We start from the raw sequence: 12,729 nt of genomic DNA on the forward strand, positions 1-12,729 counted from the left end.
CTATGATTCTATGATTCTAAGTCTTCTCTGGTACAGCTTGAAGGGCCAAAAAGTCATGGACTTGCAATGGTTCTGACACTCAGCTGTAGGTCCAGCAGGGCCAGGCTTCCAGAGGTGCAGTCTGGTATGGCATGTTCTGCTGTGTTTCAGGGAGTAAAGAGGCGGTTGTATCCTGCCACGTTTATCTAAATCCTTTCATCTAAGGAGGGAAAAAGGAATCAAGATGAATCCCCAAATACTGGATGAATGATTTCTATTACATAGGTCATATTCTCTATAACTTCAGGAATAATTCTGAGTCATCTCCTTTGCATAATATGGGTTGATTCAAACTTGATCTAAATAAAGGAGTGCCCCTAGTAAGGCTGTAGGAAGAGTTTCCCTCCCATTGCTTCCCGCAGGCCCCGGCAGCAGTGCAGGTGATTACAGCAGCTCTCCTCACGGGACCTTTGCACAGCCAGGGCAGAAATGGCCAACTCTGCTCCCGTTTCGTGAGCTCTCTCTCAGGGCGGGCAGGCAGGAGGAAAACGAGAGCGAGCCAGACTGTGCCCAGGGCTGGCCAAGTCACTGCTTTTTTCTGTCATCAGGAGCCAAGATCAACATGCCATAAAATTTAAGAGTTGGAACTCTGCACACTTTTTCTAATGTTGCATTTAATTCCTATTTTTCATACAGCATGATTTCTTATGGATGATTTTTTAACCTATACAATGTCTTCCCTGTCTCCCTAAATCTGTGACTTTGTCCCTCAGTGACCTTATTATCACCGTTTCTCCTTCCTTGTCTATGAGAGGAGAATCTATGCTCTGTTACTTTTGAGATATCTGATTTGCTGAGGTCTGTACACCAATAGTTTTTGGGAGTGCACCAAGATATCCTATACTATTCAACACTTGTTAATAGCAAAGGAACAGAGACATGGAACATCAGAGGTGTCAGAACAAGGTGAAGTCGGTGAGTGGCTGAATGCAAATACATATGTGTTTGTATTGACAATGGATATCTGATATGTTATTTTATCTGTACGTTGCTCGGTTTTCAAGTTATGTAGGAAGCCTAGAAAATGGAGCTGCTGTAACTGTGACTAGGTATATCTGCATTCTTATGGGAAAAAAAAAAAGACTTCCTTGCTTTTTGTGTCTCCATATTGTTGGTTTTTTTCTGTTCACATCAATTTGTGTTGAATCCTCTTACAGAGTTTGTGTAATGGAGGTACGTCTAGATTTATATTCCAAGGCACTGATGTTTCCTTAAATTTTGATGAAACTCTTATCCTTAAGTATTGATATTTATTTCTTTGTAAGCTTAAAACTATACGAGGAAACACAAAATATTAAGCAAATAAATATAGCAAGAGTAGCCACTGAAATAACAGAAGCAGAGCAGGACATACTAATAATTTCAAAAGTGAAACAATTAACGCTAAGTTCATGGAACTGAGGTTCAAGGGAGGCTTGCAGGCAGCCTGTCTAATAGCAGTTACATAATAGCAGTAATTTGTTGTCTCTCTGCAGAGCCTTTCTCTTTTTTCAACCCCCTGATAAAATGTTTAGCACACCTTGCATAGCACAGCAGGGCCTTGAGCACATGAGCTCATTTTTTCGCTGTTTGTACCTCCCTTCCCCAAATGCCTGGAATTTCTGGTTACCCAGCAACCCCAGGGGCGTCCAAGTCCTGTACTTCTCAGTATGTGGTAATGTCTGCGTGGTCTGGAGTGGTCTTAGGGCTGAAACGCCACGGTACTTGGACTGCAAAAAGGAACAAGGAGCGAAACCTGCAGACTGTAGAACTCAGATTTCATAAGAGTAGGTCACAAAGAGCATTTCAGCCATGGTGATTTATGAGTTTGGAACCCACTTTATAAACACTATCTTGCTTCTGCTCATCCTGTCTTCCTGGACATTTTCCATGCAACTCAAGGCTGTGGTGCATGGTAACTGTAGGACTGAAAACCGACACATTAAACGGACTTACATGTCATGGTCTGAGGTTTTCTGCACCCACTGGCTTTCAGTAGTTTTAGAAAATGATTGCCTTCACCTACAAAGTGCTTATTCATATGAAATTGCAACAGTGGTATTATAATGCAGTGGTGTTATAATACGAGCCTTGGGCACTGAAATTTTTTTCACTTTCACTTTCTGGTAGGAAAGCATATAGCTTAGTGCAGATCAGCAGGGTAAGGAAAGGAAAACAAGCATGGGAAGGTACTTAACCTGTCTTTTCCTCTTAACTAAAATTGGGAAGCAATAACCTTGATGAAAATAGCCATTAACTATGCCCTCATCCCTTTTGTTTCAAAAACTTTGTACAGAAACAACAGAAAGGAGGAAGCTTGACTCCATTATTGCTACAGCTTATGGAGCTTTCACAGTCTTGTGGTTCTTCCTCTCCCAGATCATCTCTAATTTCAGTTCTCCCCCCAAAAAAGTTGTAAGATGCCCATTTTGGATCAGAATATCGGCAAAAAATTACTAAGCATATTGTTCCTGGTTAGGTGCACTCTGATCTCACATGATTGTAGTCTGCTGTTCGGAAACATCCTCCTCTTGTAAATCAGACCCTCCTGAGAGGGTTTTGTGCTCCATGCACTGGATAGGACCTTACTGAAAAGTTGTAGTAGGGCTCATGATGTGTGTAAGAGACATTTGACTGACATCCTTAGCCTCATGCTTCTGCATGTTGCTCTGCTAATATCACTGATAGAGCAACCTGTAGATACTCAACTGTACCCAGGGGTGCAAGGTCATGGCACGACAATGCCTGGAGATTCTGCTAATGTCATCCTTCCAGGGCTGTTCTTCCCATCTACCTACTAGAAATCCAGGATACTTCCAGCGTCAGTGAGTTTCAGGTTGGGAGTCGATTTGAGAAGGCAAGAATTAAAATTAATGATGAAAGTCTTTGAGGAAAAACAAAGGTGAACTAGCAGTATGGTGTGGCTGTACAGTTTTTGGAAAACAGAGGGGTGTTGGGGGAAATGAATATCTAGTTTGTACAAGGCCTGGGAGACACAGAAATGTGAACAGTCTTCCTGATCCTGGTTACTCAAGTCTCTGTTACATTTAACCTGAGAAATTATAGGAAAAAAAAAAAGAGCAGGTTTTAGTTTTCTAACTCAGATATATTCTCATGCGAATATTTTGCTAATTCATATGTTGTTATCTCATACGGTAAGCCTGCTAACTCAGACTGCTATCAAGAGACATATAAAGGCTTTGAAATCTTAGTTGTGGGAATGGAGTATAGATGTTACTTAACAGGACAAGTGCTTGCAATGTAGACAAGTCTTTTATTTGAAGAGTTTAGATGTTCTCCCAGAAGATTCAAAAGCTGCGTGTGCACTATGGAAAATGTAAGGGAGAAATGAGGTAGAAAGGCACATTTAGTTCTAACTGACCTCTCTGGCAAACAACCAGGAAGATCAAAAGCCAAGCTAAAATGCTTGAAAAATAAGGCATGAACTGATATTATCAGAAATGCATCAAATCACAGTGAAGAACAGAGCAAGATGAACTGCTGAATGTTTGCAGAAAGAGACAAAAAGCTTGGATGATTTGGATGAATTAGCCACAGAGGGAGAGTTGAAGTGGGAAAGGAAAGAGAAACATTCTTAAGGGAGAGAGATAACAACGTCCTGGAGAATTTGCAGAAAGGAAAATGTCTGCTCCAAAATTGGTCCTTCTAGATTGTAGAATGAAGATAAAACACATCAGGAGTTCAGAAAGACTGAATCAAGAGCGGGACCAAGACAGCGAATGAGATACTTCAGAAGAAATGTAGATATTTTGGGGGGAAAATAGTGTTTACAGGAGTAAAGATAATTTATAAGCAAAAGAAATACTAATACCAGCATATATTATGAGAAAGTCAGTAGTTCATGAATCCTGGAAATTAAGGTAGGAGCCAGTTAAAAGAAAAGGTAATAAATGTTATATTGTGTGTCTATGCTATTACCTTAACCATCCTGAGTCTTATATTAAGGACGCTTAAAACCCCAGCTCATCCCCTGCATGAATATTAGCGTAAAATAGAAGATGTCTCAGATCAATACTACATCCACAAGCTACTACCTGCCTTGTAATCAAACAAAACATTTAGATTGTTTCAGAGCCAAATCCCATGCAGTCAAGTTTATTTAGCATTTCATTAACACTAAAGGACATACTGTTGTCTCTTATCTGTCTTCTTAAGGAACAAAAATCCTATTTAATTAGGTCGTTGCAGTCATGTGCTGCTACCATTGTATAAACTCTTCCTGGTATGTAATGATGGATAAATACAGCATAGCACTTACATAGGTTTGATGCTGGCATGGAAATATTAATATGCAGGCTGCAGAACAGGTAGAGCAGATAAACGTTGATAATACAAATTCCCTTCCTGAGTCCTGTCTTAGTTCTGGCCAAACCTAAGGCTGGCAAGGTAAGTCAGCGTCACATTTCCTAACTCTGCCAAGCAAAAGGACACAAATTTATATGAAATGCCTACACTCGAGCTATTGATTAAAATCTACTTTTCAAGTGCTAACCCCATTCAGTGTGTAGAATTTTAATGAAGACCAAGATATGATTATCCCATATACCTAGTTCTGAGCTATCCACACCCACTACCTTGTTCTTGCGTAAGGTGAAGTCAAACACAGAAGTGGGAGGGATTTAAGGGTGATGTCAGTTATTGTTCTCCTGGAAAGGAGATGAGTGATTCTTTCAGAGAAAGTTCAGTTTGATTATCAGCTAAAGGACTATATTGGCAAAAACTGTACAGGTAATACATAAAAATATATTCAAGCAGAAAGTTCAGAGAATGTTGAATTAAGCCTCATTTAAACTTAGGTTTATTCTGATAAAAATGTTCAAAGAGGTAGTCTTAAAACACCTTGCATACAAGACTGTTTAGGCTTTCAAATGTCACTGTATGTTTTTGCCCTTAATACAGTATAGACTGTATTTTCATTATATAATAGACACATTAAAAACATCCATGGATTCTGAACTTAGCACCGTTGCAGTTCTTTGGTAAGCACAATTACAGATTCTTCTACAAGTAATGAAAAAGACAGTTCACTACTTGTATAGGTCTGATGCTGCCACTGGAATATTATTATATCTGGGTAAATTATACAATTTGACAATATAGCAATTTGTTAGTGAAGCACCATATAGTTACTGTCCAGAGTGTCTTTTAGTTTAGTAGTAGCTTCTTAGGTCTGGAATAGTTTAACTACACAGTGGATCCTGGGTAACCTTTTCCCCAGAATGCTTATTGTGGAGAAATGTCAGACTGTTGTTGTTGTACATCATATGTAAAGAATGATCATGAAGCAGAGAGGTGAGTTAACAAGGTCAGCGAGTGTACAAATGACTGTGCAGGTCTATGCGCAATAAACATCCTGTATTGCACAACGTGCAATGATGTTCAGAGCTCTTCTGTTTGCAGCTGTTGTTTCTGCTGACGCTATTGATCGGTCCTTTGTCTTGTGTGCTTTCCAGTCCAAAAGCAAGCTGTTCCTGCTCAGGGGGGCTTTGCCTTCTCCTGGTCTCCATTACTCTGTGCGGCAAATAATTGGCATGAATTGATGTTAACTGCACCTAGTCAAATGTGTCTTTTGGGACAGAGATGGCTCTGCTTTGGCATGTAAGTTCCTTGTAACCTGCAAGCGATTCAAGCACAGCTTCCACACTAGAAGAGTGTGACATTTGACTGACAATGAGTCTATGCTAGCACAAGATCTCATGAGTAGCCCCTAGCTGTGGGAAGAAGCAAGCTAGTACAAGCTGATGAATCCAGCTAGTCACACCAGCGCTTGGTGTGCATGCAGCAAGCACAGCCTGGCCCTGTCCACAGTGAGAAGCTGCTGTCACACATGAACTACCCTCAGAATTCTTCCCTCCCTCAGCTTTTCAAAGGATCTGGTACATGTCTCATGACTAGTCAAATGAAGTTTTGGGTTGCGGCTCACAGATTCTTGGAGCTCGCTCTTATCAGCTACAGATCTTTCCACATTCTTGCTTTCCCTAACAAAATCTGCCTAGTCCTTCAAGCATCAAAATGTGTTATGTGTTTTGCCTGTCATGGTGGAACTATTGTCGATGTTGTCTTGATGACAATGCAGTCAGTATGCTACAGGTTTCATCATAGATCAGGTTGTTGTATCACCTTATAAATTAGTCCATGCTGGTTGTCAAAAAAAGTTTTCTTCTGTTAAAAAGCCAGGTTTCAGACTTGTCTGGCAGAGAGGCAGGTACAATAGCTTGGTACAGCTTTAGTAGAGAGCTTGATCCTGTGTTGACCATATAATCACTGTGAGAGTTTGCAGAAATGAGAGTTCTTTCCTTTTGCAGGAAATCGCCTGTGTGTCTCTAATGACATTGTCATTCAAGGTGCTTGTAAATTAAGTGAACTCATTAATGACTTAAAATTCAGTTCTGTTGACGGATACAAAAAGAGAGGTACACTCTTTTGCAGACCTTGATGAGGAGCAGTCTTAGTGATTTGTTCAGAGGTGTTCAAAGCAAGTATAGGCGTAAAATGTTGCTCCAAGTAGGCCATCAATAAGCAAATCATTAGCATGAACAGTTCCTAATAATCCCTCTACAAAGCTGTATGAAAAAAACCCCAAACTTTTGCAGTCTGATTTGAGTCTGAGGACCTGTTTTGGAGGTTGCAGATCATCATGCTTCGCGTGCTAAGCAGGACAAGCCAGACATGCTGTAAGATGTATCCTCTTCTGATGTTCCTTATAACAACAAAGTGCTTGAAAAGGCTTGGCTGACCTTTACTCTGCCTTGCATCTCATCATGGAGATGTTTCAAAATGAATAGCTGCTCTTGAACAGAAGAGACCTTCCAAGAATCTTCAAAGTCTGGGTTTCTGATTGCATCAGATGTTTTATTAAGCTCATGGAGGCTATGTAAAAGTCTAGGTTTTACTTCTTCCTTTTCCTGCCTTTGTATAGTGACAAATGCTGTGCAAATTGTTCCATTGTTGCCTGAAAACTGCTTTTTGATTTCTTAAAATAAGTACTGGCAGCATATGAAAACAGTAACACTGGTGCTCTACCACAGAGATCTTTCATTTCATCCAACTTGATCTGGATTCATTGACAAATAGACTTTAACCCAGTCTGTCAGCAGGTATGTCTGACCAAGATAACGCATTCTGAGGAGTGCTGCTTTCCTCTTCAAACAGAAGCTGACTTGCCTTATTACTGCCAGCAAATCAGCTCGGATGCTTCCACTTCATATTGTAAAACCATCCCTGCGCTAAATGACAAACCTCGTCTGAGGCTTTCTTCAAACAAAGCATAGCCTGTATCACTTTGCCCAGTCAACCTCCCTCGCTATTTTTATTCAGTGCAGCAGCTATGTCAGTTGCCCTTCAGTGTTACTTTGCACTCTGGAAGGCGTTTCATAATTTTCTCCTCTGCATATAGAAATTTCCAATGATAGCTGTAATTTACTGCCATAATGTTTGGTTTTGACCACAGCAAGGAAGGGTTCAGCAGACACAGCATGTGATGTCTTCCAGGAAAACAAACCATTTTTATTTCTTTCCCATTGCAGAAGGTGGATCGGTGGTCCTAATTCACAATACGAAGTTATTGTGACGTACAAAGATAAGAAGTCACAAAACAGTGCTGTTGTCTTTTTATTAATTTTGTTACACCACCTTGTATTCTAGGCTGGCTGTACACAACTTGATCCTCACATTACCACCCTTCTGCCTTCAACCCTTTCTACAGAATTTCTCCCCAGCACTGGCAACTGCAACACATCGCTCCCACTGAAAGAGCGATAATGGCTTGTACAGCACTAACATGGACCTTTTTCTGGGTCAATACATCACTGTGCTAAGTGTCTCCACTGCTGTGAACTTATTATATAGGGTTTTTTTCACCATTTTTGTAACCAATAATTTGCATGTTAAAATTAAACTTATTCTAAAAATGTCAGCTGCACATTCTGACAAAACCACACACATAGTTTAAGTGGTCAGCCAAGCCTGTTTCCCAGGGAATTGCTGACGGACAAAATCACGACTACCAAAAGTCATGTTCTTGATAATGGAATGAAATGGGGAAATCAGCTTTTGTAAACAAGACCAAGAATATGAAGGTACAGCTGTTCTCAGTGCTAGTAATCTATTTCTGAGAAATCCATATGTTTTCTTTCAGGGGATCAGGACTATTTCTCCTCTGAACTCTGGCAATGAGATGCAATTAATTCCTACAGTCTGAATTCAGTTTGAGTTCCATGCTTTGAAGAATATTGTGGTCTTACAACAAGTGGTGGGAAAGAGTTTATATCCTGCTGCCAGTCCCATATAGAAAGACACTTAGAATTTAAAGGCAAACATAGTTTATGTAATATTTTGATATAAAATAGGTGGTAGCTGCTCATTATTTATTTGCAGTTGGTATCTGTAATAGCAGACAATTTGGTACACAATGTACAGTTACTGTACATTTTGAAAGGCTTTTTACAATGAGCTGCATTATCAAACCAGTTTTGTGTAGTATATCAATCCTGGGAGCACACTAATCCGATCAGAATCCTTAAGAAGATTGAGTAATGCCAATGCTTACTGGATAGAAATTTTCAGAGCTGCATGTGAGAAGTATCATTAAAAATGATGAAATATGAAAATAGTATCTACACTACTGAATTATGTAATTGTACTGAATTTTACAGTTCATTTTGTGCAAAATGTCATAAATTAAAATACGATAAATTAGAAGAATTCAGATAACATTTTAATTTTCAATTTTGATTAGTTTGGATCAATCTAAATTCAAAAGCTCTGCTTTGTATTCATTCTTGTAGAAGACCAAGTCCTTGCATCCCACCTACAAGTAGGGTCTTCCTCTGGCTGTACACCAGAGATGAATTTTGTAATAATTCTTAATTTCCCTCCATTTTCTACTTCCTCTGAAAAATAAAAACGCATGGTTTGTGCAGATATGAAGAACAAAAGGAATTTTGTAGAAGCAGTTTACACTCCCTGACTTCGTAGAGTGTCTGAAACTCTGATAAGCTTCTAGCATTAATCTTTTCATTATTTTTCAATGGGTGTTAACTCACATACCCAAAGTAAACATCTTAAAATGCTAAAAACATGAAAAGCCATGAACAATCGTTTTTTTTCCTACATTTTCCTATGCTGTTTGAAAATGTTGTCACCCCACTGCTTGTTTCTGGAGATAATTACCATTTTCCTCTGATAGCAGCAGGTAGCCAACTTCACTTTACCTAAAACCATCTTTTCCACAGAAAAGCTGTGACAAAGCTAACTTCTGTCCCTAGTGTGTTTTAATCATTTGCTGGGAGTGCAATGATTAGTTCTGAGACACAAGCTTGAGGTTTAGTTCCTGTTGCAATCCAGAGTTATACTTAACTCTAAAAAATCTGAAGGTCTTTGCCCAATAAGTCAGCCTATCAGAGAATTTCTTGGGAATTGCAGAAGCTGTCATTTAGTGTCAGATTGACCTAGAAATATATAGCAAAATAGATTTCTCAGTATCTTACTGTAATTTACTCCTAGACCGAAATTGAAACAAACCAACAAACTTTTTATCAAAACAAAGCTTAATTATTTTCCCAGGAAATAAAAAAGAGGTATGTATTATTTGGCTATTTCATTGATTTATTAAGTATTTGCAAACCTTGGCAGGTTTCATTACTACTTTGAAACTACATCCAATTCAGTGACAGATTCACACAGCTGCTAGGATTGCCCGATCCAATTTGCAATTTTTCATTAGAATTGGAGGCCTCAGCTGTAGGCTTTGGATCGAAGGCAGGTAGGGTTCATATCCATCATTCTTGTTTACACCCACCAATGGCAAAAATCACAGATTCATGTGAATGGCTTTTGGACAAAGCTAGGTGAAGGTCTGTTGTTATTAATAGGTTTTGCTCTGCAACTTCCTGCTCATTTGGGTGTGAAACTTTAGCAAGCGAAACTAACAAAAATCAACAGGGTATTTATTACCTTGTGACATGACACTTGGCAGTTTTGCACACTGCAGTCATTGGTGCTCAGCCACCATCCACCTCTGTACCAGCACAAGCTGTTTCTGAAAGCTATGGCTTTCCATCCTAACTCCTGTCCTGTTGGCAACTCACGGAGCTCCTGTGCAACCTCTCCCTGGCCTTTGCTCTACACACAGCAGTCACAGTATGCGGTACCTTTGCGTACCCACTATTGTTTTTCCCAATCCATGAGCATTTTCATGACACTGTTTGTAACTGGGGTACAAAGTTCTTTCAAAGAGTAAAAGAGGAGCATGTCACCATTCTCTCTTACCCTGAGGAGCAACATTCCTGTGTTCAAATTAAGAGCTTAGTATAGGATCTCATATAAAGTAAATTTTAGAATGCCCATTAATAGGGGTATCTCGTTGAATACCATTTTCAGTGTCTTTGCTTCATATGTTCAGCAAACAAAAGCAGAGCATGCCATGGGTTCTAATAACAAAAATAGAATAACTCACAGTGTGTTTTTTTAGATATGAAATAAAAAAAAGTCAATTATGTGATTCTGTGAAAAGTAAGAAGTTGTCACAGAAGTTCAAATCTCATGCCTTCCTATATTTTACATTTTTACCTGCAATGAAGGTGAAAGGGATATGGTTGTTGTTTGGGTTTTGGGTTTTTTTTAAGTGCAGGTGATTTAGTTGATTTACATTTAGCAGGGCAGAGGGCATTAACAAACTCAGAGAATCCAATGGAATTATTCACATACATAAAATTACTCAAGCGTATGAACACTTGTATGATAATAGTTGATACAAGGTAAACACTAAAATTTCTCATGAAACATATCTTCCGTCTTCTCTAACATTATTTCTTCCAGCTGTACTTAGAGATAAGGTTAGATCCTTTCCCCACACCTATGTCTTAGCATTTATTCTTAGGTACTCCTCTCTTTTTGTTTTTGTTTCTCTCCTCTGTAGTTCAGTTTTGTAAACTGATTTCCCACCTTTCCCTTTGTCAACACTTAGACAGTGTACCAGTACAATAAAAATGTTTTGTGTTCTAACAGGATGTAATTTTTTGGTCCAGATGTTCACAGCTTTGGAGTTCTGTACAGAGGTAATTATCTAATGATGTTTTGATTTAGGTATTAATATTGTCTCTACCTGAATCCTCCCTTGCAATTTGGTTCTGTTCTTGATTCCGATCAGTGTAAGCATATTTTCCCAATCCGGGATAATGTATGTAATTCAGGATTTTGGTGACATGAACAGGTTTATTTTGAAGAAGAAAACATTGAATTAGGAGTTTGGAGACAACAGTTTCATAAGTGCATGCAGCACAAGAAGGACATGGACCTGTTGGAATGGGTCCAGCGGAGGGCCACGAAGATGATCCAAGGGCTGGAGCACCTCTCCTATGAAGACAGGCTGAGAGAGTTGGGGTTGTTCAGCCTGGAGAAGAGAAAGCTCTGGGGAGACCTTATAGCAGCCTTCCAGTACCTGAAGGGGACCTACAGGAAAGCTGGGGAGGGGCTGTTTGCAAGGAGATGTAGCCATAGGATGAGGGGCAATGGTTTTAAACTAGAGCAGGGCAGGTTTAGATTAGACATTAGGAAGAAGTTCTTTACAATGAGGGTGGTGGGACACTGGAACAGGTTGCCCAGAGAGGTGGTGGAGGCCCCATCCCTGGAGACATTCAAGGCCAGGCTTGATGAGGCTCTGAGCAACCTGATCTAGTTGAAGATGTCCCTGCTTACTGCAGGGGGGTTGGACTAGATGACCTTTAAAGGTCCTTTCCAACCCAACACATTCTGTGATTCTGTGAAAAAGCTACTTGTTACCTCAACGTGGTTCATTATTTCCACATAATTGATTTTCCTCTGAAATGGTCATGCAACAGACATCTCACAGTCCTGTGCAGGACCAGCTCACCCTATAAAGTCTGACCATGGCCATATTGTGATGTTTGGACAAAGAAGCATCTAATACTGCTCACATGTCGGATATCCATTATCTATTATTGTAGGAACAGAAGAAGTATCTAAAAAGCTGACAGAAAAGAAGATTAAAGTGATCATATGAGGAATATGATCCAGGAGATAGCACTGCTGAGGCACTTGCACATTGTGGATGATTATTCTGGGGCCAGAGAAAAGCTCTGTGAGTTTGGGATTCCCAGACTGCATCAATTGCTGACAGAAGCCTCCTTCTCTCTGCTAGAGCCAAGGCATGGCATTTATATATAGTTCTTCTCTGTGAAAAAATCCCAGCTGACCACCGTGTTAGGTGCATTATGATCTCTGCAGACTGGGTATAGAGAACAACATGAAGCTGGAATTTCCAGAATCTGTTCTGCCTCAAAAGCTGACTGATGACAGTGTTCTGCATGGCCTCCTCAATGTGTGGGCTCTGCATTGAGCCAGGTGAACTCACTGAGGACCTCAGAAGCAAGAACCTTTTGGCTGCTGGGAACTTTCTAAAAAGAGAAATCTCTAACTTGCTGATCTTGGTGGACAGGAATTCTAGAGTGACCATGGGGGTTATCTCCTGTATCTTCCCAACAGTGTTGGCATCTCCTGCCAAGGTTTTATCCTCAGAGGAATAGGAAGTGACTTGCCTCGTGACCAGCTGGAAGCTGATGGCTTTGATTAGTTTATAAACTGCTTTTAAATCCTTTGCTTGTGCACTGTTGTACTGCGTTGTGCTGGTGAACTTCTGGTGCCGTTGCCTTGCAATACTCTTATGTGTGT

Source organism: Chroicocephalus ridibundus, chromosome 2 (genome assembly GCF_963924245.1).
Source record: "Chroicocephalus ridibundus chromosome 2, bChrRid1.1, whole genome shotgun sequence".
NCBI lineage: Eukaryota > Metazoa > Chordata > Aves > Charadriiformes > Laridae > Chroicocephalus > Chroicocephalus ridibundus.